General features: G+C 47.1%; 29 non-coding genes and 1 pseudogene across 29 annotated transcripts; 14 read left to right on the plus strand and 16 right to left on the minus strand.

The window, feature by feature from the left end:
- The first annotated feature begins 1,808 nt into the window (after nt 1-1,808).
- Nucleotides 1,809-1,972, plus strand: LOC135031494 (U1 spliceosomal RNA). The gene has a single exon (XR_010227196.1). It is a non-coding gene; the product is annotated as a U1 spliceosomal RNA (small nuclear RNA).
- Nucleotides 1,973-2,124: 152 nt separating this feature from the next.
- On the plus strand, nt 2,125-2,259 carry LOC135031430 (U1 spliceosomal RNA; annotated as a pseudogene).
- A 702-nt stretch (nt 2,260-2,961) lies between these two features.
- LOC135031477 (U1 spliceosomal RNA) lies at nt 2,962-3,125 on the plus strand. Its single transcript, XR_010227180.1, has one exon. It is a non-coding gene; the product is annotated as a U1 spliceosomal RNA (small nuclear RNA).
- A 152-nt stretch (nt 3,126-3,277) lies between these two features.
- LOC135031408 (U1 spliceosomal RNA) lies at nt 3,278-3,440 on the plus strand. The gene has a single exon (XR_010227119.1). It is a non-coding gene; the product is annotated as a U1 spliceosomal RNA (small nuclear RNA).
- A 671-nt stretch (nt 3,441-4,111) lies between these two features.
- LOC135031483 (U1 spliceosomal RNA) lies at nt 4,112-4,275 on the plus strand. Its single transcript, XR_010227185.1, has one exon. It is a non-coding gene; the product is annotated as a U1 spliceosomal RNA (small nuclear RNA).
- Nucleotides 4,276-4,427: 152 nt separating this feature from the next.
- LOC135031433 (U1 spliceosomal RNA) lies at nt 4,428-4,590 on the plus strand. Its single transcript, XR_010227141.1, has one exon. It is a non-coding gene; the product is annotated as a U1 spliceosomal RNA (small nuclear RNA).
- Nucleotides 4,591-5,261: 671 nt separating this feature from the next.
- LOC135031475 (U1 spliceosomal RNA) lies at nt 5,262-5,425 on the plus strand. The gene has a single exon (XR_010227178.1). It is a non-coding gene; the product is annotated as a U1 spliceosomal RNA (small nuclear RNA).
- A 1,536-nt stretch (nt 5,426-6,961) lies between these two features.
- Nucleotides 6,962-7,124, minus strand: LOC135031421 (U1 spliceosomal RNA). The gene has a single exon (XR_010227131.1). It is a non-coding gene; the product is annotated as a U1 spliceosomal RNA (small nuclear RNA).
- A 152-nt stretch (nt 7,125-7,276) lies between these two features.
- On the minus strand, nt 7,277-7,440 carry LOC135031478 (U1 spliceosomal RNA). The gene has a single exon (XR_010227181.1). It is a non-coding gene; the product is annotated as a U1 spliceosomal RNA (small nuclear RNA).
- Nucleotides 7,441-8,114: 674 nt separating this feature from the next.
- LOC135031413 (U1 spliceosomal RNA) lies at nt 8,115-8,277 on the minus strand. The gene has a single exon (XR_010227125.1). It is a non-coding gene; the product is annotated as a U1 spliceosomal RNA (small nuclear RNA).
- Nucleotides 8,278-8,429: 152 nt separating this feature from the next.
- Nucleotides 8,430-8,593, minus strand: LOC135031505 (U1 spliceosomal RNA). Its single transcript, XR_010227206.1, has one exon. It is a non-coding gene; the product is annotated as a U1 spliceosomal RNA (small nuclear RNA).
- A 674-nt stretch (nt 8,594-9,267) lies between these two features.
- LOC135031394 (U1 spliceosomal RNA) lies at nt 9,268-9,430 on the minus strand. Its single transcript, XR_010227108.1, has one exon. It is a non-coding gene; the product is annotated as a U1 spliceosomal RNA (small nuclear RNA).
- A 149-nt stretch (nt 9,431-9,579) lies between these two features.
- LOC135031414 (U1 spliceosomal RNA) lies at nt 9,580-9,744 on the minus strand. Its single transcript, XR_010227127.1, has one exon. It is a non-coding gene; the product is annotated as a U1 spliceosomal RNA (small nuclear RNA).
- Nucleotides 9,745-10,414: 670 nt separating this feature from the next.
- On the minus strand, nt 10,415-10,577 carry LOC135031400 (U1 spliceosomal RNA). Its single transcript, XR_010227114.1, has one exon. It is a non-coding gene; the product is annotated as a U1 spliceosomal RNA (small nuclear RNA).
- Nucleotides 10,578-10,729: 152 nt separating this feature from the next.
- LOC135031497 (U1 spliceosomal RNA) lies at nt 10,730-10,893 on the minus strand. The gene has a single exon (XR_010227199.1). It is a non-coding gene; the product is annotated as a U1 spliceosomal RNA (small nuclear RNA).
- Nucleotides 10,894-11,865: 972 nt separating this feature from the next.
- On the minus strand, nt 11,866-12,029 carry LOC135031399 (U1 spliceosomal RNA). Its single transcript, XR_010227113.1, has one exon. It is a non-coding gene; the product is annotated as a U1 spliceosomal RNA (small nuclear RNA).
- Nucleotides 12,030-12,703: 674 nt separating this feature from the next.
- Nucleotides 12,704-12,866, minus strand: LOC135031439 (U1 spliceosomal RNA). Its single transcript, XR_010227145.1, has one exon. It is a non-coding gene; the product is annotated as a U1 spliceosomal RNA (small nuclear RNA).
- A 152-nt stretch (nt 12,867-13,018) lies between these two features.
- LOC135031500 (U1 spliceosomal RNA) lies at nt 13,019-13,182 on the minus strand. Its single transcript, XR_010227201.1, has one exon. It is a non-coding gene; the product is annotated as a U1 spliceosomal RNA (small nuclear RNA).
- Nucleotides 13,183-13,853: 671 nt separating this feature from the next.
- Nucleotides 13,854-14,016, minus strand: LOC135031383 (U1 spliceosomal RNA). Its single transcript, XR_010227099.1, has one exon. It is a non-coding gene; the product is annotated as a U1 spliceosomal RNA (small nuclear RNA).
- Nucleotides 14,017-14,168: 152 nt separating this feature from the next.
- LOC135031411 (U1 spliceosomal RNA) lies at nt 14,169-14,332 on the minus strand. The gene has a single exon (XR_010227123.1). It is a non-coding gene; the product is annotated as a U1 spliceosomal RNA (small nuclear RNA).
- A 674-nt stretch (nt 14,333-15,006) lies between these two features.
- On the minus strand, nt 15,007-15,169 carry LOC135031424 (U1 spliceosomal RNA). The gene has a single exon (XR_010227134.1). It is a non-coding gene; the product is annotated as a U1 spliceosomal RNA (small nuclear RNA).
- A 152-nt stretch (nt 15,170-15,321) lies between these two features.
- LOC135031488 (U1 spliceosomal RNA) lies at nt 15,322-15,485 on the minus strand. Its single transcript, XR_010227190.1, has one exon. It is a non-coding gene; the product is annotated as a U1 spliceosomal RNA (small nuclear RNA).
- Nucleotides 15,486-15,629: 144 nt separating this feature from the next.
- Nucleotides 15,630-15,745, plus strand: LOC135031453 (U5 spliceosomal RNA). Its single transcript, XR_010227157.1, has one exon. It is a non-coding gene; the product is annotated as a U5 spliceosomal RNA (small nuclear RNA).
- A 270-nt stretch (nt 15,746-16,015) lies between these two features.
- Nucleotides 16,016-16,132, plus strand: LOC135031472 (U5 spliceosomal RNA). Its single transcript, XR_010227175.1, has one exon. It is a non-coding gene; the product is annotated as a U5 spliceosomal RNA (small nuclear RNA).
- A 286-nt stretch (nt 16,133-16,418) lies between these two features.
- Nucleotides 16,419-16,531, plus strand: LOC135031471 (U5 spliceosomal RNA). The gene has a single exon (XR_010227174.1). It is a non-coding gene; the product is annotated as a U5 spliceosomal RNA (small nuclear RNA).
- Nucleotides 16,532-21,344: 4,813 nt separating this feature from the next.
- Nucleotides 21,345-21,507, minus strand: LOC135031457 (U1 spliceosomal RNA). Its single transcript, XR_010227160.1, has one exon. It is a non-coding gene; the product is annotated as a U1 spliceosomal RNA (small nuclear RNA).
- Nucleotides 21,508-21,651: 144 nt separating this feature from the next.
- On the plus strand, nt 21,652-21,767 carry LOC135031451 (U5 spliceosomal RNA). The gene has a single exon (XR_010227155.1). It is a non-coding gene; the product is annotated as a U5 spliceosomal RNA (small nuclear RNA).
- A 270-nt stretch (nt 21,768-22,037) lies between these two features.
- Nucleotides 22,038-22,153, plus strand: LOC135031464 (U5 spliceosomal RNA). Its single transcript, XR_010227167.1, has one exon. It is a non-coding gene; the product is annotated as a U5 spliceosomal RNA (small nuclear RNA).
- Nucleotides 22,154-22,439: 286 nt separating this feature from the next.
- On the plus strand, nt 22,440-22,555 carry LOC135031446 (U5 spliceosomal RNA). The gene has a single exon (XR_010227150.1). It is a non-coding gene; the product is annotated as a U5 spliceosomal RNA (small nuclear RNA).
- A 275-nt stretch (nt 22,556-22,830) lies between these two features.
- On the plus strand, nt 22,831-22,946 carry LOC135031466 (U5 spliceosomal RNA). The gene has a single exon (XR_010227169.1). It is a non-coding gene; the product is annotated as a U5 spliceosomal RNA (small nuclear RNA).
- The last annotated feature ends 3,254 nt before the right edge of the window (nt 22,947-26,200 follow it).

Consider the following 26,200-nt stretch of genomic DNA (forward strand, 5'->3'; position numbering starts at 1 on the left):
AGGTGTCTCGCCGGGTGCCTGACTTAAACAAACCACCTCACCATCAGAATCCTCCTTGTCAATTTCCTCCCCAGCGCCAGCAACACCCATATCCTCCTCATCCTGGTGTACTTCAACACTGACATCTTCAATCTGACTATCAGGAACTGGACTGCGGGTGCTCCTTCCAGCACTTGCAGGGGGCGTGCAAATGGTGGAAGGTGCATGCTCTTCACGTCCAGTGTTGGGAAGGTCAGGCATCGCAACCGACACAATTGGACTCTCCTTGTGGATTTGTGATTTTGAAGAACGCACAGTTCTTTGCTGTGCTTTTGCCAGCTTAAGTCTTTTCATTTTTCTAGCGAGAGGCTGAGTGCTTCCATCCTCATGTGAAGCTGAACCACTAGCCATGAACATAGGCCAGGGCCTCAGCCGTTCCTTGCCACTCCGTGTGGTAAATGGCATATTGGCAAGTTTACGCTTCTCCTCCGACGATTTTTATTTAGATTTTTGAGTCCTTTTTTTACTGATCTTTTGTGTTTTGGATTTTACATGCTCTGTACTATGACATTGGGCATCGGCCTTGGCAGACGACGTTGATGGAATTTCATCGTCTCGGCCATGACTAGTGGCAGCAGCTTCAGCACGAGGTGGAAGTGGATCTTGATCTTTCCCTATTTTTGGAACCTCAACATTTTTGTTCTCCATATTTTAATAGGCACAACTAAAAGGCACCTCAGGTAAACAATGGAGATGGATGGATACTAGTATACTTATGGATGACGAGTGACTGACGACACAGAGGTAGCTACAGCCGTGGACTACCGTACTGCGTCTGCTAGTATAGAGATGATAATTAATGATATAAAAAAAAAATATATATAACTACTGTAGGTATATATAATATAATGACGGACCTGGTGGACACTGTCAGCAGACTGCTAAACTACTAGTATGAAGAAGATAGAAAAAAACTTCCACCACAGGTAGGTAGGTATACAATTATGGACGAGCACTGACGACACAGAGATAGCCACAGCCGTGGACTACCGTACTGCGTCTGCTAGTATAGAGATGATAATTAATGATATAAAAAAAAATATATATAACTACTGTAGGTATATATAATATAATGACGGACCTGGTGTAATTCAGATCTCTTTGTCTCAGGTCTCTCTCCAGCCTAGTTTGCTGTCTGTTTCCACTTCTCTTTTCTTGAGCCGCTGCCTTCTATGCCCTTGTGCACTCTCCTGACTTCTCCTGTCTGCTTACTTTGTGCCTTCCAACGCACAATGCAAACTACAGGTAGTGCTGCAGGGCCCACACCCTTTTACCTTGCCTTACAGAGCAGCTCTGGAGCTGTTACAGTGCCCAGCTGCAGCAAGAAATCAGCTTGAATGCTTCAGGTGCTGGGGCATAGCCAACAAGAGCCCCACACCGACGGAGGGTGGAGGAGTTTAATGCAAACTAGGGGTCAGCCAAGCGCCGCAAAAGGCCGCCATGCCCTGCATGCCCCTTTTCTCTTTTCATATGCAGACGAGGGTTGAAGCCAACTTTGACCCACTGCTTGGATGACATCACCATATGCAAATCCATCTGCGGCAGGCCTTCCCCCAGGAATGCTTGCACTAGTTGTTGCATTTGGTTTGTTGTTTGGGGGTGCTTCAGTATTAGGCAGCCTTCTGCCCTCCCATGTTCATCTGAAAATATGTGTTCTCCCTGCAGTTGTTGTCCCCAGATGAGAGTTCCCTTGTGCTGCCTCAGTTGAATCTCCTTTACTTGACAGAGATGTGCCTGAGCAGCGGCCCTCCCCAGCCCTATCCCAAATCATACTTATTTTGCATAGGAGATAACATGGTCATGAAGATTGTTCTCCCAGGGTTAGGTTCATTCATTGCATTCTGGGTATGCTGACCTCTGTGATTTCCCCAAATGTGGGAAACTCAACTGCATTATTTGTGGTAGTGGGGGACTGTGTTTGTGCTTTCCTCTGGTCAGCTCTGGTAAAAGTCAGATTTCTTTGTCTCAGATCTTCCTCTAGCCTTGTTCTTCTTTCAAGAGTTTCCTTGTGCTGCCTCAGTTGGATCTCCTTCACTTGACAGGGGGGTGCCCGAGCAGCGACCCTCCCCAGCTCTAGCCCAACTCCTACTTACCTGCCAGGTTAGATACTATGATCATGAAGTTGCTTCTCCCAGGGCAAGGCTCACCCATTGCACTCTGGGTGTGCTGCCCCTGCGATTTCCCCAAATGTGGGAAACTTGACTGCATAATTTGTGTTTCCCCTAGTCGGCTCTCATATAATTCAGATCTCTTTGTCTCAGGTCTCTCTCCAGCCTAGTTTGCTGTCTGTTTCCACTTCTTTTTTCTTGAGCCCCTCCCTTCTACACCCTTGTGCACTATCCTGACTTCTCCTCCTGTCTGCTTACTTTGTGCCTTCCGATGCACAATGCAAACTACAGGTAGTGCTGCAGGGCCCACACCCTTTTACTTGCCTTACAGAGCAGCTCTGGAGCTGTTACAGTGCCAAGCTGCTGAAAGAAATCAGCTTGAATGCTTCAGGGGCTGGGGCATGGCCAACATGAGCCCCACACCGAAGGAGGGTGGGGGTGTTTAATGCGAACTAAGGGTCATCCAAGCGCCGCAAAAGGCCGCCCTGCCCTGCATACCCCTTTTCTCTTTTCATATGCAGATGAGGGTTCCAGCCATCTTTGGCCCACTGCTTGGATGACATCACTGTATGCAAATCCGTCTTCTGCAGACCTTCCCCCTGGAATGCTTGAACTAGTTGTTGCATTTGGTTTGTTGTTTGGGGGTGCTTCAGTATTAGGCAGCCTTCTGCCCTCCCATGTTCATCTGAAAATATGTGTTCTCCCGGCAGTTGTTGTCCCCAGATGAGAGTTCCTTTGTGCTGCCTCAGTTGAATCTCCTTTACTTGACAGAGATGTGCCTGAGCAGCGGCCCTCCCCAGCCCTTTCCCAAATCATACTTATTTTGCATAGGAGATACCATGGTCATAAAGATTGTTCTCCCAGGGTGAGGTTCATTCATTGCATTCTGGGTATGCTGACCCCTGTGATTTCCCCAAATGTGGGAAACTCAACTGCATTATTTGTGGTAGTGGGGGACTGTGTTTGTGTTTTCCTCTGGTCAGCTCTGGTAAAAGTCAGATTTCTTTGTCTCAGATCTTCCTCTAGTCTTGTTCTTCTTTCGAGAGTTCCATTGTGCTGCCTCAGTTTGATCTCCTTCACTTGACAGGGGGGTACCCAAGCAGCGACCCTCCCCAGCTCTAGCCCAACTCCTACATACCTGCCAGGTGAGATACTATGATCATGAAGGTGCTTCTCCCAGGGCAAGGCTCACCCATTGCACTCTGGGTGTGCTGCTCCTGCGATTTCCCCAAATGTGGGAAACTTGACTGCATAATTTGTGTTTCCCCTGGTCGGCTCTCGTATAATTCAGATCTCTTTGTCTCAGGTCTCTCTCCAGCCTAGTTTGCTGTCTGTTTCCACTTCTCTTTTCTTGAGCCGCTGCCTTCTATGCCCTTGTGCACTCTCCTGACTTCTCCTGTCTGCTTACTTTGTGCCTTCCAACGCACAATGCATACTACAGGTAGTGCTGCAGGGCCCACACCCTTTTACTTGCCTTTCAGAGCAGCTCTGGAGCTGTTACAGTGCCCAGCTGCTGCAAGAAATCAGCTTGAATGCTTCAGGGGCTGGGGCATAGCCAACATGAGCCCCACACCGACGGAGGGTGGAGGTGTTTAATGCGAACTAAGGGTCATCCAAGCGCCGCAAAAGGCCGCCATGCCCTGCATACCCCTTTTCTCTTTTCATATGCAGATGAGGGTTCCAGCCAACTTTGGCCCACTGCTTGGATGACATCACCGTATGCAAATCCGTCTTCTGCAGACCTTTTCCCAGGAATGCTTGTACTAGTTGTTGCATTTGGTTTGTTGTTTGGGGGTGCTTCAGTATTAGGCAGCCTTCTGCTCTCCCATGTTCATCTGAAAATATGTGTTCTCCCTGCAGTTGTTGTCCCCAGATGAGAGTTCCCTTGTGCTGCCTCAGTTGAATCTCCTTTACTTGACAGAGATGTGCCTGAGCAGCGGCCCTCCCCAGCCCTATCCCAAATCATACTTATTTTGCATAGGAGATACCATTGTCATGAAGATTGTTCTCCCAGGGTGAGGTTCATTCATTGCATTCTGGGTATGCTGACCCCTGTGATTTCCCCAAATGTGGGAAACTCGACTGCATTATTTGTGGTAGTGGGGGACTGTGTTTGTGCTTTCCTCTGGTCAGCTCTGGTAAAAGTCAGATTTCTTTGTCTCAGATCTTCCTCTAGCCTTGTTCTTTTTTCGAGAGTTTCCTTGTGCTGCCTCAGTTGGAGCTCCTTCACTTGACAGGGGGGTGCCCGAACAGCGACCCTCCCCAGCTCTAGCCCAACTCCTACTTACCTGCCAGGTGAGATACTATGATCAGGAAGGTGCTTCTCCCAGGGCAAGGCTCACCCAATGCACTCTGGGTGTGCTGCTCCTACGATTTCCCCAAATGTGGGACACTTGATTACATAATTTGTGTTTCCTCTGGTCGGCTCTCGTATAATTCAGATCTCTTTGTCTCAGGTCTCTCTCCAGCCTAGTTTGCTGTCTGTTTCCACTTCTCTTTTCTTGAGCCGCTCCCTTCTATGCCCTTGTGCACTATCCTGACTTCTCCCGTCTGCTTACTTTGTGCCTTCCAAAGCACAATGCAAACTACAGGTAGTGCTGCAGGGCCCACACCCTTTTACTTGCTTTACAGAGCAGCTCTGGAGCTGTTACAGTGCCCAGCTGCTGCAAGAAATCAGCTTGAATGCTTCAGGGGCTGGGGCATAGCCAACATGAGCCCCACACCGAAGGAAGGTGGAGGTGTTTAATGCGAACTAGGGGTCATCCAAGCGCCGCAAAAGGCCGCCATGCCCTGCACACCCCATTTTTATTTTCATATGCAGACGAGGGTTGAAGCCAACTTTGACCCACTGCTTGGATGACATCACCATATGCAAATCCATCTGCTGCAGGCCTTCCCCCAGGAATGCTTGCACTAGTAGTTGCATTTGGTTTGTTGTTTGGGGGTGCTTCAGTATTAGGCAGCCTTCTGCCCTCCCATGTTCATCTGAAAATATGTGTTCTCCCTGCAGTTGTTGTCCCCAGATGAGAGTTCCCTTGTGTTGCCTCAGTTGAATCTCCTTTACTTGACAGAGATGTGCCTGAGCAGCGGCCCTCCCCAGCCCTATCCCAAATCATACTTATTTTGCATAGGAGATACCATGGTCATGAAGATTGTTCTCCCAGGGTGAGGTTCATTCATTGCACTCTGGGTATGCTGACCCCTGTGATTTCCCCAAATGTGGGAAACTCGACTGCATTATTTGTGGTAGTGGGGGACTGTGTTTGTGCTTTCCTCTGGTCAGCTCTGGTAAAAGTCAGATTTCTTTGTCTCAGATCTTCCTCTAGCCTTGTTCTTCTTTCGAGAGTTCCCTTGTGCTGCCTCAGTTGGATCTCCTTCACTTGACAGGGGGTGCCCGAGCAGCAATCCTCCACAGCTCTAGCCCAACTCCTACTTACCTGCCAGGTGAGATACTATGATCTTCACTGTTAGGGCAATCAGGATGTGGAATTCCCTGCCAGGGAAGGTGGTAATGGCGGACTCTGTAATTGGATTTAAAAAAGGAATGGATACATTTCTGAATGAAAAAGCTATCCAAGGTTATAATACTTAAAATATCAACATGGTTAATCCGGGGGTAACATGAGTTATAGTAGTTAACTAGTCATAAAACATTATTCAGCAAGTATGTAGAATCATCACAACTTAAAACAGGTTGAACACGATGGGCAATTTGCCTCTATTCAACCTCAAAAACTATGTTACTATATGTTACTATATTACTATGTTACTGTAGTATACAGAACACCACAATGTAATGAGCAGTGATAGTGAGCACTGATGAGGATACTAGAACTGACACTGAGCAGCAAGATGCAGCACTGGACTATTAGTAATGTACTGTAGTATGCTGAGCACCACAATGCAGCACAAGACAATGAGCAGTGATACTGAGCACTGATGAGGATACTACTGAGAACTGACACTGAGCAGGAGAGACACACTACTAGTATTACTGAGCAGCAATAAGTAACCACTGATACTGAGCACTGATATTGAGATTTCCACTGAGAGAACATAGCCACGTCCTCTCCGCTCTCTCTTCAATGCACGAGTAAAAATGGCGGCAACGCGCAGCTCTTTATATGGAATCCGAATCTCGCGAGAATCCGACAGCGGGATGATGACATTTTCCCTTGTTCAGGTTTTCCGAGTCAGGCGGGAACAACCGAGCCTGCCTCGGACCAGTGTAAACCACGTGGAGTTCGTCGGGAATTCGGTTCTCGGAGAACCGAACCCGCTCCTCTCTACCTTATACCCATCAATTTTTTTATTTTCAATCTAAGCCCCTGCAGTTTTCTGTAAGCATCTGCTTCGCTATGATGATCAACAAGTCACAAGGGCAAACACTCAGGGCTTGAGGCGTAGATCTTAGGACCAGCTGCTACAAGCATGGCAGAGGTGTCACTATCACTGGTGACACCCAGAGAGGTGGCGAGGGAGATTGTAATGCAGTGCGCGCAGATAAGCAGTGCAATGGTAAAAAGGAGGCATGGTTTCATAGGTAGGGGCGTGGCCTGGTGGCCTGAATCTACATTTTGTTGCTCCGGGTGTCCCGGGGGTTGGGGGCTGCACCCGGGGACTAGTGTGTGTGCGGTGCTGGCTCCTGCACAGTGACAGTGCATGGCCACCGAGCATGACGCCTCCATTCTTGACCATGCTGTAATTGCAGTCGCACTGCAGTTCAGCGTGATCATATAAAATGGTGTAGCCTCCTGCTGGTGCAGACTGCAACAGACAGCAAACTAGGCTGGAGAGAGACCTGAGACAAAGAGATCTGAATTATACGAGAGCCGACCAGGGGAAACACAAATTATGCAGTCAAGTTTCCCACATTTGGGGAAATCACAGGAGCAGCACACCCAGAGTGCAATGGGTGAGCCTTGCCCTGGGAGAAGCACCTTCATGATCATAGTATCTCACCTGGCAGGTATGTAGGAGTTGGGCTAGAGCTGGGGAGGGTCGCTGCTCGGGTACCCCCCTGTCAAGTGAAGGAGATCAAACTGAGGCAGCACAATGGAACTCTCGAAAGAAGAACAAGGCTAGAGGAAGATCTGAGACAAAGAAATCTGACTTTTACCAGAGCTGACCAGAGGAAAACACAAACACAGTCCCCCACTACCACAAATAATGCAGTTGAGTTTCCCACATTTGGGGAAATCACAGGGGTCAGCATACCCAGAATGCAATGAATGAACCTCACCCTGGGAGAACAATCTTTATGACCATGGTATCTCCTATGCAAAATAAGTATGATTTGGGATAGGGCTGGGGAGGGCCGCTGCTCAGGCACATCTCTGTCAAGTAAAGGAGATTCAACTGAGGCAGCACAAGGGAACTCTCATCTGGGGACAACAACTGCAGGGAGAACACATATTTTCAGATGAACATGGGAGAGCAGAAGGCTGCCTAATACTGAAGCACCCCCAAACAACAAACCAAATGCAACAACTAGTGCAAGCATTCCTGGGGGAAGGCCTGCAGCAGATAGATTTGCATATGGTGATGTCATCCAAGCAGTGGGTCAAAGTTGGCTTCAACCCTCGTCTGCATATGAAAAGAGAAAAGGGGCGTGCAGGGCATGGTGGCCTTTTGCGGCACTTGGCTGACCCCTAGTTTGCATTAAACACCTCCACCCTCCTTCGGTGTGGGGCTCATGTTGGCTATGCCCCAGCCCCTGAAGCATTCAAGCTGATTTCTTGCAGCAGCTGGGCACTGTAACAGCTCCAGAGCTGCTCTGTAAGGCAAGTAAAAGGGTGTGGGCCCTGCAGCACTACCTGTAGTTCGCATTGTGCGTTGGAAGGCACAAAGTAAGCAGAAAGGAGGAGAAGTCAGGATAGTGCGCAAGGGCATAGAAGGGAGCGGCTCAAGAAAAGAGAAGTGGAAACAGACAGCAAACTAGGCTGGAGAGAGACCTGAGACAAAGATATCTGAATTATACGAGACCTGACCAGGGGAAACACAAATTATGCAGTCAAGTTTCCCACATTTGGGGAAATCGCAGGAGCAGCACACCCAGAGTGCAATGGGTGAGCCTTGCCCTTGGAGAAGCACCTTCATGATCATAGTATCTCACCTGGCAGGTAAGTAGGAGTTGGGCTAGAGCTGGGGAGGGTCGCTGCTCGGGCACCCCCCTGTCAAGTGAAGGAGATCCAACTGAGGCAGCACAAAGGAACTCTCGAAAGAAGAACAAGGCTAGAGGAAGATCTGAGACAAAGAAATCTGACTTTAACCAGAGCTGACCAGAGGAAAGCACAAACACAGTCCACCACTACCACAAATAATGCAGTCGAGTTTCCCACATTTGGGGAAATCACAGGGTTCAGCATACCCAGAGTGCAATGAATGAACCGCACCCTGGGAGAACAATCTTCATAACAATGGTATCTCCTATGCAAAATAAGTATGATTTGGGATATGGCTGCGGAGGGCCGCTGCTCAGGCACATCTCTGTCAAGTAAAGGAGATTCAACTGAGGCAGCACAAGGGAACTCTCATCTGGGGACAACAACTGCAGGGAGAACACATATTTTCAGATGAACATGGGAGGGCAGAAGGCTGCCTAATACTGAAGCACCCCCAAACAACAAACCAAATGCAACAACTAGTGCAAGCATTCCTGGGGGAAGGCCTGCAGCAGATAGATTTGCATATGGTGATGTCATCCAAGCAGTGGGTCAAAGTTGGCTTCAACCCTCGTCTGCATATGAAAAGAGAAAAGGGGCGTGCAGGGCATGGTGGCCTTTTGCAGCACTTGGCTGACCCCTAGTTTGCATTAAACACCTCCACCCTCCTTCGGTGTGGGGCTCATGTTGGCTATGCCCCAGCCCCTGAAGCATTCAAGCTGATTTCTTGCAGCAGCTGGGCACTGTAACAGCTCCAGAGCTGCTCTGTAAGGCAAGTAAAAGGGTGTGGGCCCTGCAGCACTACCTGTAGTTCGCATTGTGCGTTGGAAGGCACAAAGTAAGCAGAAAGGAGGAGAAGTCAGGATAGTGCGCAAGGGCATAGAAGGGAGCGGCTCAAGAAAAGAGAAGTGGAAACAGACAGCAAACTAGGCAGGAGAGAGACCTGAGACAAAGAGATCTGAATTATACGAGACCTGACCAGGGGAAACACAAATTATGCAGTCAAGTTTCCCACATTTGGGGAAATCGCAGGGGCAGCACACCCAGAGTGCAATGGGTGAGCCTTGCCCTGGGAGAAGCACCTTCATGATCATAGTATCTCACCTGGCAGGTAAGTAGGAGTTGGGCTAGAGCTGGGGAGGGTCGCTGCTCGGGCACCCCCCTGTCAAGTGAAGGAGATCCAACTGAGGCAGCACAAGGAAACTCTCGAAAGAAGAACAAGGCTAGAGGAAGATCTGAAACAAAGAAATCTGACTTTTACCAGAGATCAGAGGAAAACACAAACACAGTCCCCCACTGCCAACAAATAAAGCAGTCACGTTTCCCACATTTGGGGAAATCACAGGGGTCAGCATACCCAGAATGCAATGAATGAACCTCACCCTGGGAGAGTAATCTTCATGACCATGGTATCTCCTATGCAAAATAAGTATGATTTGGGATAGGGCTGGGGAGGGCCGCTGCTCATGCACATCTCTGTCAAGTAAAGGAGATTCAACTGAGGCAGCACAAGGGAACTCTCATCTGGGGACAACAACTGCAGGGAGAACACATATTTTCAGATGAACATGGGAGGGCAGAAGGCTGCCTAATACTGAAGCACCCCCAAACAACAAACCAAATGCAACAACTAGTGCAAGCATTCCTGGGGGAAGTTCTGCAGAAGACGGATTTGCATACGGTGATGTCATCCAAGCAGTGGGTCAAAGTTGGCTTCAACCCTCATCTGCATATGAAAAGAGAAAAGGGGCGTGCAGGGCATGGCGGCCTTTTGCGGTGCTTGGATGACCCCTAGTTCGCATTAAACACCCCACCCTCCTTTGGTGTGGGGCTCATGTTGGCCATGCCCCATCCCCTGAAGCATTCAAGCTGATTTATTGCAGCAGCTGGGCACTGTAACAGCTCCAGAGCAGCTCTGAACGGCAAGTAAAAGGGTGTGGGCCCTGCAGCACTACCTGTAGTTTGCATTGTGCATTGGAAGGCACAAAGTAAGCAGACGGGAGAAGTCAGGATAGTGCGCAAGGGCATAGAAGGGAGCGGCTCAATAAAAGAGAAGTTGAAACAGACAGCAAACTAGGCTGGAGAGAGACCTGAGACAAAGAGATCTGAATTATACGAGAGCCGACCAGGGGAAACACAAATTATGCAGTCAAGTTTCACACATTTGGGGAAATCGCAGGAGCAGCACACCCAGAGTGCAATGGGTGAGCCTTGCCCTGGGAGAAGCACCTACATGATCATAGTATCTCACCTGCCAGGTAAGTAGAAGTTGGGCTAGAGCTGGGGAGGGTCGCTGCTCGGGTACCCCCCTGTCAAGTGAAGGAGATCCAACTGAGGCAGCACAAGGGAACTCTCGAAAGAAGAACAAGGCTAAAGGAAGATCTGAGACAAAGAAATCTGACTTTTACCAGAGCTGACCAGAGGAAAGCACAAACACAGTCCCCCACTACCACAAATAAAGCAGTCGAGTTTCCCACATTTGGGGAAATCACAGGGGTCAGCATACCCAGAATGCAATGAATGAACCTCACCGTGGGAGAACAATCTTCATGACCATGGTATCTCCTATGCAAAATAAGTATGATTTGGGATAGGGCTGGGGAGGGCCGCTGCTCAGGCACATCTCTGTCAAGTAAAGGAGATTCAACTGAGGCAGCACAAGGGAACTCTCATCTGGGGACAACAACTGCAGGGAGAACACATATTTTCAGATGAACATGGGAGGGCAGAAGGCTGCCTAATACTGAAGCACCCCCAAACAACAAACCAAATGCATCAACTAGTGCAAGCATTCCTGGGGGAAGGCCTGCAGCAGATGGATTTGCATACGGTGATGTCATCCAAGCAGTGGGTCAAAGTTGGCTTCAACCCTCGTCTGCATATGAAAAGAGAAAAGGGGCGTGCAGGGCATGGCGGCCTTTTGCGGCGCTTGGATGACCCCTAGTTCGCATTAAACACCTCCACCCTCCTTCGGTGTGGGGCTCATGTTGGCTATGCCCCAGCCCCTGAAGCATTCAAGCTGATTTCTTGCAGCAGCTGGGCACTGTAACAGCTCCAGAGCTGCTCTGTACGGCAAGTAAAAGGGTGTGGGCCCTGCAGCACTACCTGTAGTTTGCATTGTGCATTGGAAGGCACAAAGTAAGCAGACAGGAGGAGAAGTCAGGATAGTGCACAAGGGTATAAAAGGGAGGGGCTCATGAAAAAAGAAGTGGAAACAGACAGCAAACTAGGCTGGAGAGAGACCTGAGACAAAGAGATCTGAATTATACGAGAGCCGACCAGGGGAAACACAAATTATGCAGTCAAGCTTCCCACATTTGGGGAAATCAGAGTGCAATGGGTGAGCCTTGCCCTGGGAGAAGCACCTTCATGATCATAGTATCTCACCTGGCAGGTAAGTAGGAGTTGGGCTAGAGCTGGGGAGGGTCGCTGCTCGGGCACCCCCCTGTCAAGTGAAAGAGATCCAACTGAGGCAGCACAAGGAAACTCTCGAAAGAAGAACAAGGCTAGAGGAAGATCTGAGACAAATAAATCTGACTTTTACCAGAGCTGACCAGAGGAAAGCACAAACACAGTCCCCCACTACCACAAATAATGCAGTCGAGTTTCCCACATTTGGGGAAATCACAGGGGTCAGCATACCCAGAATGCAATGAATGAACCTCACCCTGGGAGAACAATCTTCATGACCATGGTATCTCCTATGCAAAATAAGTATGATTTGGGATAGGGCTGGGGAGGGCCGCTGCTCAGGCACATCTCTGTCAAGTAAAGGAGATTCAACTGAGGCAGCACAAGGGAACTCTCATCTGGGGACAACAACTGCAGGGAGAACACATATTTTCAGATGAACATGGGAGGGCAGAAGGCTGCCTAATACTGAAGCACCCCCAAACAACAAACCAAATGCAACAACTAGTGCAAGCATTCCTGGGGGAAGGCCTGCAGCAGATGGATTTGCATACGGTGATGTCATCCAAGCAGTGGGTCAAAGTTGGCTTCAACCCTCGTCTGCATATGAAAAGAGAAAAGGGGCGTGCAGGGCATGGCGGCCTTTTGCGGTGCTTGGATGACCCCTAGTTCACATTAAACACCTCCACCCTCCTTCGGTGTGGGGCTCATGTTGGCTGTGCCCCAGCCCCTGAAGCATTCAAGCTGATTTCTTGCAGTAGCTGGGCACTGTAACAGCTCCAGAGCTGCTCTGTACGGCAAGTAAAAGGGTGTGGGCCCTACAGCACTACCTGTAGTTTGCATTGTGCATTGGAAGGCACAAAGTAAGCAGACAGGAGGAGAAGTCAGGATAGTGCACAAGGGTATAAAAGGGAGGGGCTCATGAAAAAAGAAGTGGAAACAGACAGCAAACTAGGCTGGAGAGAGACCTGAGACAAAGAGATCTGAATTATACGAGAGCCGACCAGGGGAAACACAAATTATGCAGTCAAGCTTCCCACATTTGGGGAAATCGCAGGGGCACCACACCCAGAGTGCAATGGGTGAGCCTTGCCCTGGGAGAAGATCCTTCATGATCATAGTATCTCACCTGGCAAGTAAGTAGGAGTTGGGCTAGAGCTGGGGAGGGTCGCTGCTCGGGCACCCCCCTGTCAAGTTAAAGAGATCCAACTGAGGCAGCACAAGGGAACTCTCGAAAGAAGAACAAGGCTAGAGGAAGATCTGAGACAAAGAAATCTGACTTTTACCAGAGCTGTCCAGAGGAAAGCACAAACACAGTCCCCCACTACCACAAATAATGCAGTCGAGTTTCCAACATTTGGGGAAATCACAGGGGTCAGCATACCCAGAATGCAATGAATGAACCTCACCCTGGGAGAACAATCTTCATGACCATGGTATCGCCTATGCAAAATAAGTATGATTTGGGATAGGGTTGGGGAGGGCCGCTGCTCAGGCACATCTCTGTCAAGTAAAGGAGATTCAACTGAGGCAGCACAAGGGAACTCTCATCTGGGGACAACAACTGCAGGGAGAACACATATTTTCAGATAAACATGGGAGGGCAGAAGGCTGCCTAATACTGAAGCACCCCCAAACAACAAACCAAATGCAACAACTAGTACAAGCATTCCTGGGGGAAGGCCTGCAGCAGATGGATTTGCATATAGTGATGTCATCCAAGCAGTGGGTCAAAGTTGGCTTCAACCCTCGTCTGCATATGAAAAGAGAAAAGGGGCGTGCAGGGCATGGCGGCCTTTTGCGGCGCTTGGATGACCCCTAGTTCGCATTAAACACCTCCACCCTCCTTCGGTGTGGGGCTCATGTTGGCTATGCCCCAGCCCCTGAAGCATTCAAGCTGATTTCTTGCAGCAGCTGGGCACTGTAACAGCTCCAGAGCTGCTCTGAACGGCAAGTAAAAGGGTGTGGGCCCTGCAGCACTACCTGTAGTTTGCATTATGCATTGGAAGGCACAAAGTAAGCAGACGGGAGAAGTCAGGATAGTGCGCAAGGGCATAGAAGGGAGCGGCTCAAGAAAAGAGAAGTTGAAACAGACAGCAAACTAGGCTGGAGAGAGACCTGAGACAAAGAGATCTGAATTATACGAGAGCCGACCAGGGGAAACACAAATTATGCAGTCAAGTTTCCCACATTTGGGGAAATCGCAGGAGCAGCACACCCAGAGTGCAATGGGTGAGCCTTGCCCTGGGAGAAGCACCTACATGATCATAGTATCTCACCTGCCAGGTAAGTAGAAGTTGGGCTAGAGCTGGGGAGGGTCGCTGCTCGGGTACCCCCCTGTCAAGTGAAGGAGATTCAACTGAGGCAGCACAAGGGAACTCTCGAAAGAAGAACAAGGCTAGAGGAAGATCTGAGACAAATAAATCTGACTTTTACCAGAGCTGACCAGAGGAAAGCACAAACACAGTCCCCCACTACCACAAATAATGCAGTCGAGTTTCCCACATTTGGGGAAATCACAGGGGTCAGCATACCCAGAATGCAATGAATGAACCTCACCCTGGGAGAACAATCTTCATGACCATGGTATCTCCTATGCAAAATAAGTATGATTTGGGATAGGGCTGGGGAGGGCCGCTGCTCAGGCACATCTCTGTCAAGTAAAGGAGATTCAACTGAGGCAGCACAAGGGAACTCTCATCTGGGGACAACAACTGCAGGGAGAACACATATTTTCAGATGAACATGGGAGGGCAGAAGGCTGCCTAATAATGAAGCACCCCCAAACAACAAACCAAATGCAACAACTAGTGCAAGCATTCCTGGGGGAAGGCCTGCAGCAGATGGATTTGCATACGGTGATGTCATCCAAGCAGTGGGTCAAAGTTGGCTTCAACCCTCGTCTGCATATGAAAAGAGAAAAGGGGCGTGCAGGGCATAGCGGCCTTTTGCGGCGCTTGGATGACCCCTAGTTCGCATTAAACACCTCCACCCTCCTTCGGTGTGGGGCTCATGTTGGCTATGCCCCAGCCCCTGAAGCATTCAAGCTGATTTCTTGCAGCAGCTGGGCACTGTAACAGCTCCAGAGCTGCTCTGTACGGCAAGTAAAAGGGTGTGGGCCCTGCAGCACTACCTGTAGTTTGCATTGTGCATTGGAAGGCACAAAATAAGCAGACAAGAGGAGAAGTCAGGATAGTGCACAAGGGTATAAAAGGGAGGGGCTCATGAAAAAAGAAGTGGAAACAGACAGCAAACTAGGCTGGAGAGAGACCTGAGACAAAGAGATCTGAATTATACGAGAGCCGACCAGGGGAAACACAAATTATGCAGTCAAGCTTCCCACATTTGGGGAAATCGCAGGGGCACCACACCCAGAGTGCAATGGGTGAGCCTTGCCCTGGGAGAAGCACCTTCATGATCATAGTATCTCACCTGGCAGGTAAGTAGGAGTTGGGCTAGAGCTGGGGAGGGTCGCTACTCGGGCACCCCCCTGTCAAGTGAAAGAGATCCAACTTAGGCAGCACAAGGGAACTCTCGAAAGAAGAACAAGGCTAGAGGAAGATCTGAGACAAATAAATCTGACTTTTACCAGAGCTGACTAGAGGAAAGCACAAACACAGTCCCCCACTACCACAAATAATGCAGTCGAGTTTCCCACATTTGGGGAAATCACAGGGGTCAGCATACCCAGAATGCAATGAATGAACCTCACCCTGGGAGAACAATCTTCATGACCATGGTATCGCCTATGCAAAATAAGTATGATTTGGGATAGGGCTGGGGAGGGCCGCTGCTCAGGCACATCTCTGTCAAGTAAAGGAGATTCAGCTGAGGCAGCACAAGGGAACTCTCATCTGGGGACAACAACTGCAGGGAGAACACATATTTTCAGATAAAAATCTTGGTCATGCTCTGGTTTCTCTTCAGAACGAACAAATCTTTCGCCTCTTACTAAAGATTTCCGTGGAGAGGAGCAAAACCGAGTTTTATCTCAATTTTTGCATGCCCCATCTTTTTGGGGTTTCTTTTACCGGTTTAAAGATAGAATGAGTGTGCTTTAATGTAAGCTCATTTGCATAGAAATGACAGTAAATGTTTATTTATGTTCAAACAGAACTTTCTTGACCATGCTACTTGCTTTAAAGATCTGGGAGCACATGGAATACAGTACAAACCATGCTTATAGCAAGGAGAAGCCAGGTGAGAAATCTGCTTTCTTTCAAATTGGGCGCTCACTTTGATCTGAATGAGGACTGCTGGCACAGCACTCAGGCGACAGGTGGAATCTTGGTCATGCTCTGGTTTCTCTTCAGAATGAACAAATCTTTCGCCTTTTATTAAAGATTATCCGTGGAGAGGAGCAAAACTGAGTTTTATCTCAATTTTTGCATGCCCCATATTATTGGGGTTTCTTTTATCAGTTTAAAGACAGAACGAGTGTGCTTTCTTGTTAGCTTTAATGTAAGTTTATTTGCATAACAATGACAATAAATGTCTGTTTCTTTTCAAGCAGAACTTTCTTGACCATACTAATTGCTTGAAAGATCTGGGAGCACATGGAAAAGAGTACAAACCATGTTTATAGCAAGGGGAAGCCTGGTGAGAAATCTGCTTTCTTTCTTTCAAATTGGGTGCTCACTTTGAGCTGAATGAGGACTGCTGGCATGGCACTCAGGCGACAGGTGGAATCTTGGTCATGCTCTGGTTTCTCTTCAGAACGAACAAATCTTTCGCCTTTTACTAAAGATTTCCGTGGAGAGGAGCAAAACTGAGTTTTATCTCAATTTTTGCATGCCCCATATCATACCTCCCAACTGTCCCGATTTTCGCGGGACAGTCCCGTTTTTTGGGGACTGTCCCGCTGTCCCACCTGCGGGCCGCAGTGTCCCGCGGTGGGGAGGACAGTTGGGAGGCTCTGTCTGTCGCTGCCCTGCTTAGCAGAGCAGCGGTGAATAGTCGCTGTGCGCACAGCGTCTATTCACTGAAGTCAGAGGGAGAGGTGGCATGCCAGCGGCTCACAGAGCGCTGGGCATGCCCCCTCAGTGCCGAAAACGGGGGCGTGACTCGCGATCGCGGGTCCTCCCGCGAAGCCATGCCCCTTTTTACTTAGGCCACGCCCTTTTTGGGAGCGCGTGCGACTTCGCCGCGCGTGTGTCCCTCTTTGCGAGCCGACAAAGTTGGGAGGTATGCCCATATTATTGGGGTTTCTTTTATCAGTTTAAAGACAGAACGAGTGTGCTTTCTGGTTAGCTTTAATGTAAGTTTATTTGCATAACAATGACAGTAAATGTTTGTTTCTTTTCAAACAGAACTTTCTTGACCATGCTACTTGCTTGAAAGATCTGGGAGCACATGGAAAACAGTACAAACCATGCAGTATCACAAGAGCCTTTATTTGATCTTTCATGAAGATAGAGCAGAATTGAGGACACGTCAACAATTTCTGCCGAAGGTGGTTCATCTTTCCACATGGTGCCTTTGGCCACTGACACCTTCGTTGAGTCAAAGTCTCTGGCTGTGGTCAGAACTTTGAAAATTTATGTCACCAGAACGGTTCAGATTAGGAAAACAGAGGCTCTGTTTGTCCTGTATGCTCCCAACAGGATTGGGTGTCCTGCTTCCATGTAGACCATTATGCGCTGGATCTGTGGTAAGATTCAGCATGCTCATTCCATGGCAGGATTGCCGTTACTGAATTAGGTGAAGACCCATTCTACTAGAAAGGTGGGTTCATCCTGGGCAGCTGGTCGGGGAGTCTCGGCATTGCAACTTTGCCGAGCAGCTATTTAGTAAACACTTTTGCTAAGTTTTACAAGTTTGATACCTTGGCCGATGATAACTTCAAGTTGGGTCATTCGGTGCTGCAGAGTCGTACGCACTCTTCCACCCGTTCAAGAGCTTTGGTATAACCCCATGGTTCTTAATGTGACCCCAGCATCCTCTAGGTCGTATGAGAAAATAGGATTTTAATACCTACCGGTAAATCCTTTTCTCTTAGTCTGTAGAGGATGCTGGGCACCCGTCCCAGTCCATACTGTGTCTGCAGTTATTACTTGTGGTTATACACATGTTGTGTTATGGTTCTGGTCAGCTTTTTGCTGCAATTATTCATGCCGTTGGCTTGTGTTCTGTTGAATGCCACGTTCTGCGGCATGCTTAAGGTGTGAGCTGGTAAGATGCTCACCTTAGTTTAACAATAAATCCTTTCCTCGAAATGTCCGTCTCCATGGGCACAGTTCCTATAACTGGAGTCTGGAGGAGGGGCATAGAGGGAGGAGCCAGTTCACACCCTTTGATAGTCTTAAAGTGCCCATGTCTCTTGCGGATCCCGTCTATACCCCATGGTTCTTAATGTGACCCCAGCATCCTCTACGGACTAAGAGAAAAGGATGCCCTTGCGCACTATCCTGACTTCTCCTCCCGTCTGCTTACTTTGTGCCTTCCAACGCACAATGCAAACTACAGGTGGTGCTGCAGGGCCCACACCCTTTTACTTGCCTTACAGAACAGCTCTGGAGCTGTTACAGTGCCCAGCTGCTGCAAGAAATCAGCTTGAATGCTTCAGGGGATGGGGCATGGCCAACATGAGCCCCACACCAAAGGAGGGTGGGGGTGTTTAATGAGAACTAGGGGTCATCCAAGCACTGCAAAAGGCCGCCATGCCCTGCACGCCCCTTTTCTCTTTTCATATGCAGATGAGGGTTCCAGCCAACTTTGGCCCACTGCTTGAATAACATCACTGTATGCAAATCCGTCTGCTGCAGACCTTCCCCCAGGAAGGCTTGTACTAGATGTTGCATATGGTTTGATATTTGATGGTGCTTCAGTATTAGGCAGCCTTCCGCCCTCCCATGTTCATCTGAAAAGATGTGGTCTCCCTGCAGTTGTTGTCCCCAGACGAGAGTTCCCTTGTGCTTCCTCAGTTGAATCTCCTTAACTTGACGGGGGAGGGGCTGCCCGAGCAGCCACCCTCCCCAGCCCTATCCCAACTCATACTTATTTTGCATATGAGATCTCTTGATCATGAAGATTGTTCTCACAGGGTGAGGTTCATCCATTATATTTTAAAATAGGAAGGTACAAATTACATATTTGAATTGCATTTATGTGCTGGATTCAAATGTCCCCCCCCCCCCTTCCTTTCTCAATTGTGCCCGTCAGCAGCTATTCTAAGGTTGCTGCCAATGGGTGTGACACATTAATTTCTTCTGTGGGGTACACTGGACTCCACAAGGATTCACATTGGGGTGTAGAGTAGGATCTTGATCTGAGGCACCAACCGGCTCAAAGCTTTTGACTGTTCCCAAGATGCTCAGTGCATTCTCCTCTATAACCCCGCTTCCATGAACAGGGAGCTCAGTTTGTAGTTGGTGCCTTCAGTAGCAGGCCACTTAACAGGGGCCTGCCTCAGGCAGCCTATTCTTAGCTATAAATTTTGACAAGAAAAGAAGAACTTGTTTTATGAGAATCTACAAGGGCTGCAGCAGGCTAGGTCTAATAGACATCTTTACTGCAGCTTCATCACTCCCAGCGGCGCTGTATACTCCCGTGCCCTGGTTGCTGGGTCACTGCAGCGGAGGGTCCGGTTTCATCCTAAGGTCAGTCACACACACACCACCCTTCCGGATCACGAGGCCGCTGATGAAGGGGAGCGTGGCCGTAGGGGGTGGACCGTGTGCGCACTGGCGTGGACACTGATTACTGGGCAGCCGCTCCACTAGCCACCAGGTACAGTTAAGGAGCACAGGTCTGGGGGTTTTTCTCCTATATTAACCCAATTTTGTACTGCCCGCAGCGCATTGTGATAGGTAATAGGGCCTGATTCAGGTTGGATTGCAATCACAATAAGCGATCCAACTGCAAAAATTGCTAAGAGCATACGCATGTGCCTGCATTTTCTGCGGCACCCCGCAGAGAATGCGATCGCCTCTGCCTGTCAATCGGGGCGGGGGGGGATAGGTGGGTCAGCAACACTCCATTTCCAAGTCAGGGATGGAGCGGTGCGGGGGCAAGGCTTCAAAATGGGGTCTGCAACGGAGTAGACACAGGGGGCGTGGTCACAGCGGCTGTATGACATCACATTCAGCCGCTGTGATCACAAAAATGGTGGCGGCTTCCTGCGCGCACATACAGTCTGCACCAGCAGGAGGCTACACCATTTTTTATGATCACGCTGAACTGCAGTGCGACTGCAATTACAGCATGGTCAAGAAGGGAGGCGTCATGCTGGGTGGCCATGCCCTTTCACTGTGCAGGAGCCAGCACCGCTCACACACTAGTCCCCGGGTGCAGCCCCCAACCCCCGGGACACCCGGAGCAACAAAATGTAGATTCAGGCCACCAGGCCACGCCCCTACCTATGAAACCATGCCTCCTTTTTACCATTGCGCTGCTTATCTGCGCGCACTGCATTACAATCTCCCTCGCCACCTCTCTGGGTGTCACCAGTGATAGTGACACCTCTGCCATGCTTGTAGCAGCTGGTCCTAAGATCTACGCCTCAAGCCCTGAGTGTTTGCCCTTGTGACTTGTTGATCATCATAGCGAAGCAGATGCTTACAGAAAACTGCAGGGGCTTAGATTGAAAATAAAAAAATTGATTGGTATAAGGTAGAGAGGAGCGGGTTCGGTTCTCCGAGAACCGAATTCCCCACGAACTCCACGTTGTTTACACTGGTCCGAGGCAGGCTCGGTTGTTCCCGCCTGACTCGCAAAACCTGAACAAGGGAAAATGTCATCATCCCGCTGTCGGATTCTCGCGAGATTCGGATTCCATATAAAGAGCTGCGCGTTGCCGCCATTTTTACTCGTGCATTGAAGAGAGAGCGGAATGGACGTGGCTATGTTCTCTCAGTGGAAATCTCAATATCAGTGCTCAGTATCAGTGGTTACTTATTGCTGCTCAGTAATACTAGTAGTGTGTCTCTCCTGCTCAGTGTCAGTTCTCAGTAGTATCCTCATCAGTGCTCAGTATCACTGCTCATTGTCTTGTGCTGCATTGTGGTGCTCAGCATACTACAGTACATTACTAATAGTCCAGTGCTGCATCTTGCTGCTCAGTGTCAGTTCTAGTATCCTCATCAGTGCTCACTATCACTGTTCATTGCATTTTGGTTTTCTGTATACTACAGTAACATAGTAATATAGTAACATATAGTAACATAGTTTTTGAGGTTGAATAGAGGCAAATTGCCCATCGTGTTCAACCTGTTTTAAGTTGTGATGATTCTACATACCTGCTGAATAATGTTTTATGACTAGTTAGCTACTATAACTCATGTTACCCCCGGATTAACCATGTTGATATTTTAAGTATTATAACCTTAGATAGCTTTTTCATTCAGAAATGTATCCATTCCTTTTTTAAATCCAATTACAGAGTCCGCCATTACCACCTTCCCTGGCAGGGAATTCCACATCCTGATTGCCCTAACAGTGAAGATCATAGTATCTCACCTGGCAGGTAAGTAGGAGTTGGGCTAGAGCTGTGGAGGATTGCTGCTCGGGCACCCCCTGTCAAGTGAAGGAGATCCAACTGAGGCAGCACAAGGGAACTCTCGAAAGAAGAACAAGGCTAGAGGAAGATCTGAGACAAAGAAATCTGACTTTTACCAGAGCTGACCAGAGGAAAGCACAAACACAGTCCCCCACTACCACAAATAATGCAGTCGAGTTTCCCACATTGGGGAAATCACAGGGGTCAGCATACCCAGAATGCAATGAATGAACCTCACCCTGGGAGAACAATCTTCATGACCATGGTATCTCCTATGCAAAATAAGTATGATTTGGGATAGGGCTGGGGAGGGCCGCTGCTCAGGCACATCTCTGTCAAGTAAAGGAGATTCAACTGAGGCAGCACAAGGGAACTCTCATCTGGGGACAACAACTGCAGGGAGAACACATATTTTCAGATGAAAATCTTGGTCATGCTCTGGCTTCTCTTCAGAACGAACAAATCTTTCGCCTTTTACTAAAGATTTCCGTGGAGAGGAGCAAAACTGAGTTTTACCTCAATTTTTGCATGCCCCATCTTTTTGGATTTTCTTTTATCGGTTTAAAGATAGAATGAGTGTGCTTTAATGAAAGCTCATTTGCATAGAAATTACAGTAAATGTTTGTTTCTTTTCAAACAGAACTTTCTTGACCATGCTACTTGCTTGAAAGATCTGGGAGCACATGGAATACAGTACAAACCATGCTTATAGCAAGGAGAAGCCAGGTGAGAAATCTGCTTTCTTTCAAATTGGGCGCTCACTTTGATCTGAATGAGGACTGCTGGCATGGCACTCAGGCGACAGGTGGAATCTTGGTCATGCTCTGGTTTCTCTTCAGAATGAACAAATCTTTCGCCATTTATTAAAGATTTCCGTGGAGAGGAGCAAAACTGAGTTTTATCTCAATTTTTGCATGCCCCATATTATTGGGGTTTCTTTTATCAGTTTAAGGACAGAATGAGTGTGCTTTCTTGTTGGCTTTAATGTAAGTTTATTTGTATAACAATGACAGTAAATGTCTGTTTCTTTTCAAACAGAACTTTCTTGACCATGCTACTTGCTTGAAAGATCTGGGAGCACATGGAAAAGAGTACAAACCATGCTTATAGCAAGGGGAAGCCTGGTGAGAAATCTGCTTTCTTTCTTTCAAATTGGGTGCTCACTTTGAGCTGAATGAGGACTGCTGGCATGGCACTCAGGCGACAGGTGGAATCTTGGTCATGCTCTGGTTTCTCTTCAGAACGAACAAATCTTTCGCCTTTTACTAAAGATTTCCGTGGAGAGGAGCAAAACTGAGTTTTATCTCAAATTTTGCATTCCCCATCTTATTGGGGTTTTATTTTATCTGTTTAAAGATAGAACGAGTGTGCTTTAATGTAAGCTCATTTGCATAGAAATGACAGTAAATGTTTGTTTCTTTTCAAACAGAACTTTCTTGACTATACTAATTGCTTGAAAGATCTGGGAACACATGGAAAAGAGTACAAACCATGTTTATAGCTAGGGGAAGCCTGGTGAGAAATCTGCTATCTTTCTTTCAAATTGGGTGCTCACTTTGAGCTCAATGAGAACTGCTGGCATGGCACTCAGGCGACAGGTGGAATCTTGGTCATGCTCTGGTTTCTCTTCAGAACTAACAAATATTTCGCCTTTTATTAAAGATTTCCGTGGAGAGGAGCAAAACTGAGTTTTATCTCAATTTTTGCATGCCCCATATTATTGGGGTTTCTTTTATCAGTTTAAAGACAGAACGAGTGTGCTTTCTTGTTAGCTTTAATGTAAGTTGCCATAGATGCAGTGAAACACACGTGTAGGGCACGGCGTGTCCGCGTGTATTTGACTCATGTGAAATGTTATAAAACAAAAATATATGATTATGATGTTAGCTGTTAGTCTCCACTAATAGGGAATAGAAGCTGAGCTATAAGAAAGGAATACACTAGATATGATGTCACTTAGCAGATACAATGTCTAAAGTGCATACAGATAGCTACTAATAACTCTTGATAAGAAAGTATATCAGTGTGGGTATATTTATATGATGGGATATTGGGACTAGTGAATATATATCACTCCTGCTGTCCAGATTGGCAATAACCAGACAATTATGATAAGAGTAGAGATGTCACATGGGCTGCTATAGATATTAATTTAATGCTGTATGTGTCATTTGTTACAAATGGATACATTTTCTATGAGTCAGCCTAGCAGCTGCATGTTCTAACAGAACACTATCCTCACACAGAATCTGCTAACCTTGAGATAACTAAATGACAGTGTGTAACAGTCTCTTTACTATAAGACTGTTACAAAGTAATATATATATTTGAAGTCAGTCTAGCAGCTGTGTGTTCCAGCAGTTTATAAGACAAAGAAAATCTCCTATTGTGGAATCTAGACACATGGGACTGCTGGCCTGTGTCATACTATTTCTATGTAATACCAGTAACATGTATATAACTGTTACATAATTGTTACAAATGGATAAATCTTTGAGTCAGCCTAGCAGCTGCATGTCCTAACAGGACACCATAAATCCTTTACAGTGTAACAAATTGATTGGTAACACTTAAAGGCTGGAGAGCAGTTATATGCCTTACTAGCATACTCAATATACCACATTATTACACCAGTTACCACGATTATTGACAGCGCATTTGATATATTATATTACCCTCACACTGAGTCTGTTTACCTTTAGATAACTAAGTGACCGAATATGTAACAGTTTCTCTATCATAAGACTGTTACAAAGTGAGATAGATATATTTGGAAGTCAGTCAAACAGCTGTGTGTTTCAGCGGTTTATAAGAAAATTCCTCATTGTGGAATCTGGACCACTAAGGGTTATTATATATATAGCACATGGAATTGCCACATCTCCCTATATGATAATTTCATTACACTGTAACATAATAAGAATTAACTCTTTAACAGTGTAAATAGAGAGTAATGAATCTCTGACACATGGAATATATTATTTCTTAGATGAATTGGATAAACCATTATGACAGACACTTTGCTTCCTAATAAGAATTGAGGTGGCTATACCTCTAAGGAAAGCATTATTGCCTACGCCTAGATCAGATTAAATAAGATCTGGCTGAATATATGAAGGAAGGTTGCTATTTATATGAGAATTGGAATTGCTATATTCCTTAAGGCAACCCCACCGATTGATATATGTTGTCAATTAAGTATATCTGAACGGCTATATCTGGACCAGATTTAATAAGATCTGGCTGATTATATGAAGGAGGGCTGCTATTTATATTGGAATTGCCATATTCCTTAAGGCAACCGCACCTGTTGGTATATCTCGCCAATTAACTATATCTAAACAGCTAAATTAAAGCTATTCATCATTTTTTTAGTTTGGATATTAATAAATATGATCTTTCCATGATGCATAGAGATTTCCCTATCAAGTGATTCCTTATCCGATATAGAAAGCTATCCCCCTGTGGTATTGAATTTAGGAATATAGTCTTAGGGGACACAGAGAAATAAGTGATCCCCATCTACCTAAGCACCCCACAAATTGGAGGTTAGCTTACCGGTTATACTCAATCACCCCCACAAATTCGCCAATGGGGATGGCTTCCCGGGAGGTAACCCCTATTGAGTGAAGGGAGTATATAGGATACGACCCAGTGGTACCTGACGACATAGATACTAACAGCTATTTAATAACATTACGCTAGAAAGTGATTATTAGCAACATATATATCTATATAAACAACCCCGCCAGGGTTGTGCCTTCAAAAATAATCACACACGGACACGCTTTTTAAACCTTTTTTTCACATCTCTTTATTCTTCTTATGCACATGTATGTTAGTTCTGTGATTTTAACCTTTATGTTTCACTGCAGTTTGGGATAATAATATTAATATTTATCCAATTTTAATACATACTTAATAAAGGTTATATTTTATGATTCATTCATTCTGTCCAGTGCGTCAACAGTGCAGATTTCTTCTTGTTTTTTCTCCCAAATTCTATAACAATGACAGTAAATGTTGTTTCTTTTCAAACAGAACTTTCTTGACCATGCTACTTGCTTGAAAGATCTGGGAGCACATGGAAAACAGTACAAACCATGCAGTATCACAAGAGCCTTTATTTGATCTTTCATGAAGATAGAGCAGAATTGAGGACACGTCAACAATTTCTGCCGAAGGTGGTTCATCTTTCCACATGGTGCCTTTGGCCACTGACACCTTCGTTGAGTCAAAGTCTCTGGCTGTGGTCAGAACTTTGAAAATTTATGTCACCAGAACGGTTCAGATTAGGAAAACAGAGGCTCTGTTTGTCCTGTATGCTCCCAACAGGATTGGGTGTCCTGCTTCCATGTAGACCATTATGCGCTGGATCTGTGGTAAGATTCAGCATGCTCATTCCATGGCAGGATTGCCGTTACTGAATTAGGTGAAGACCCATTCTACTAGAAAGGTGGGTTCATCCTGGGCAGCTGGTCGGGGAGTCTCGGCATTGCAACTTTGCCGAGCAGCTATTTAGTAAACACTTTTGCTAAGTTTTACAAGTTTGATACCTTGGCTGATGATAACCTCAAGTTGGGTCATTCGGTGCTGCAGAGTCGTACGCACTCTCCCACCCGTTCAAGAGCTTTGGTATAACCCCATGGTTCTTAATGTGACCCCAGCATCCTCTAGGTCGTATGAGAAAATAGGATTTTAATACCTACCGGTAAATCCTTTTCTCTTAGTCCGTAGAGGATGCTGGGCACCCGTCCCAGTCCATACTGTGTCTGCAGTTATTACTTGTGGTTATACACATGTTATGTTATGGTTCTGGTCAGCTTTTTGCTGCAATTGTTCATGCCGTTGGCTTGTGTTCTGTTGAATGCCACGTTCTGCGGCATGCTTAAGGTGTGAGCTGGTAAGATGCTCACCTTAGTTTAACAATAAATCCTTTCCTCGAAATGTCCGTCTCCCTGGGCACAGTTCCTATAACTGGA

Source organism: Pseudophryne corroboree, unplaced genomic scaffold (assembly GCF_028390025.1).
Source record: "Pseudophryne corroboree isolate aPseCor3 unplaced genomic scaffold, aPseCor3.hap2 scaffold_515, whole genome shotgun sequence".
Taxonomy (NCBI): domain Eukaryota; kingdom Metazoa; phylum Chordata; class Amphibia; order Anura; family Myobatrachidae; genus Pseudophryne; species Pseudophryne corroboree.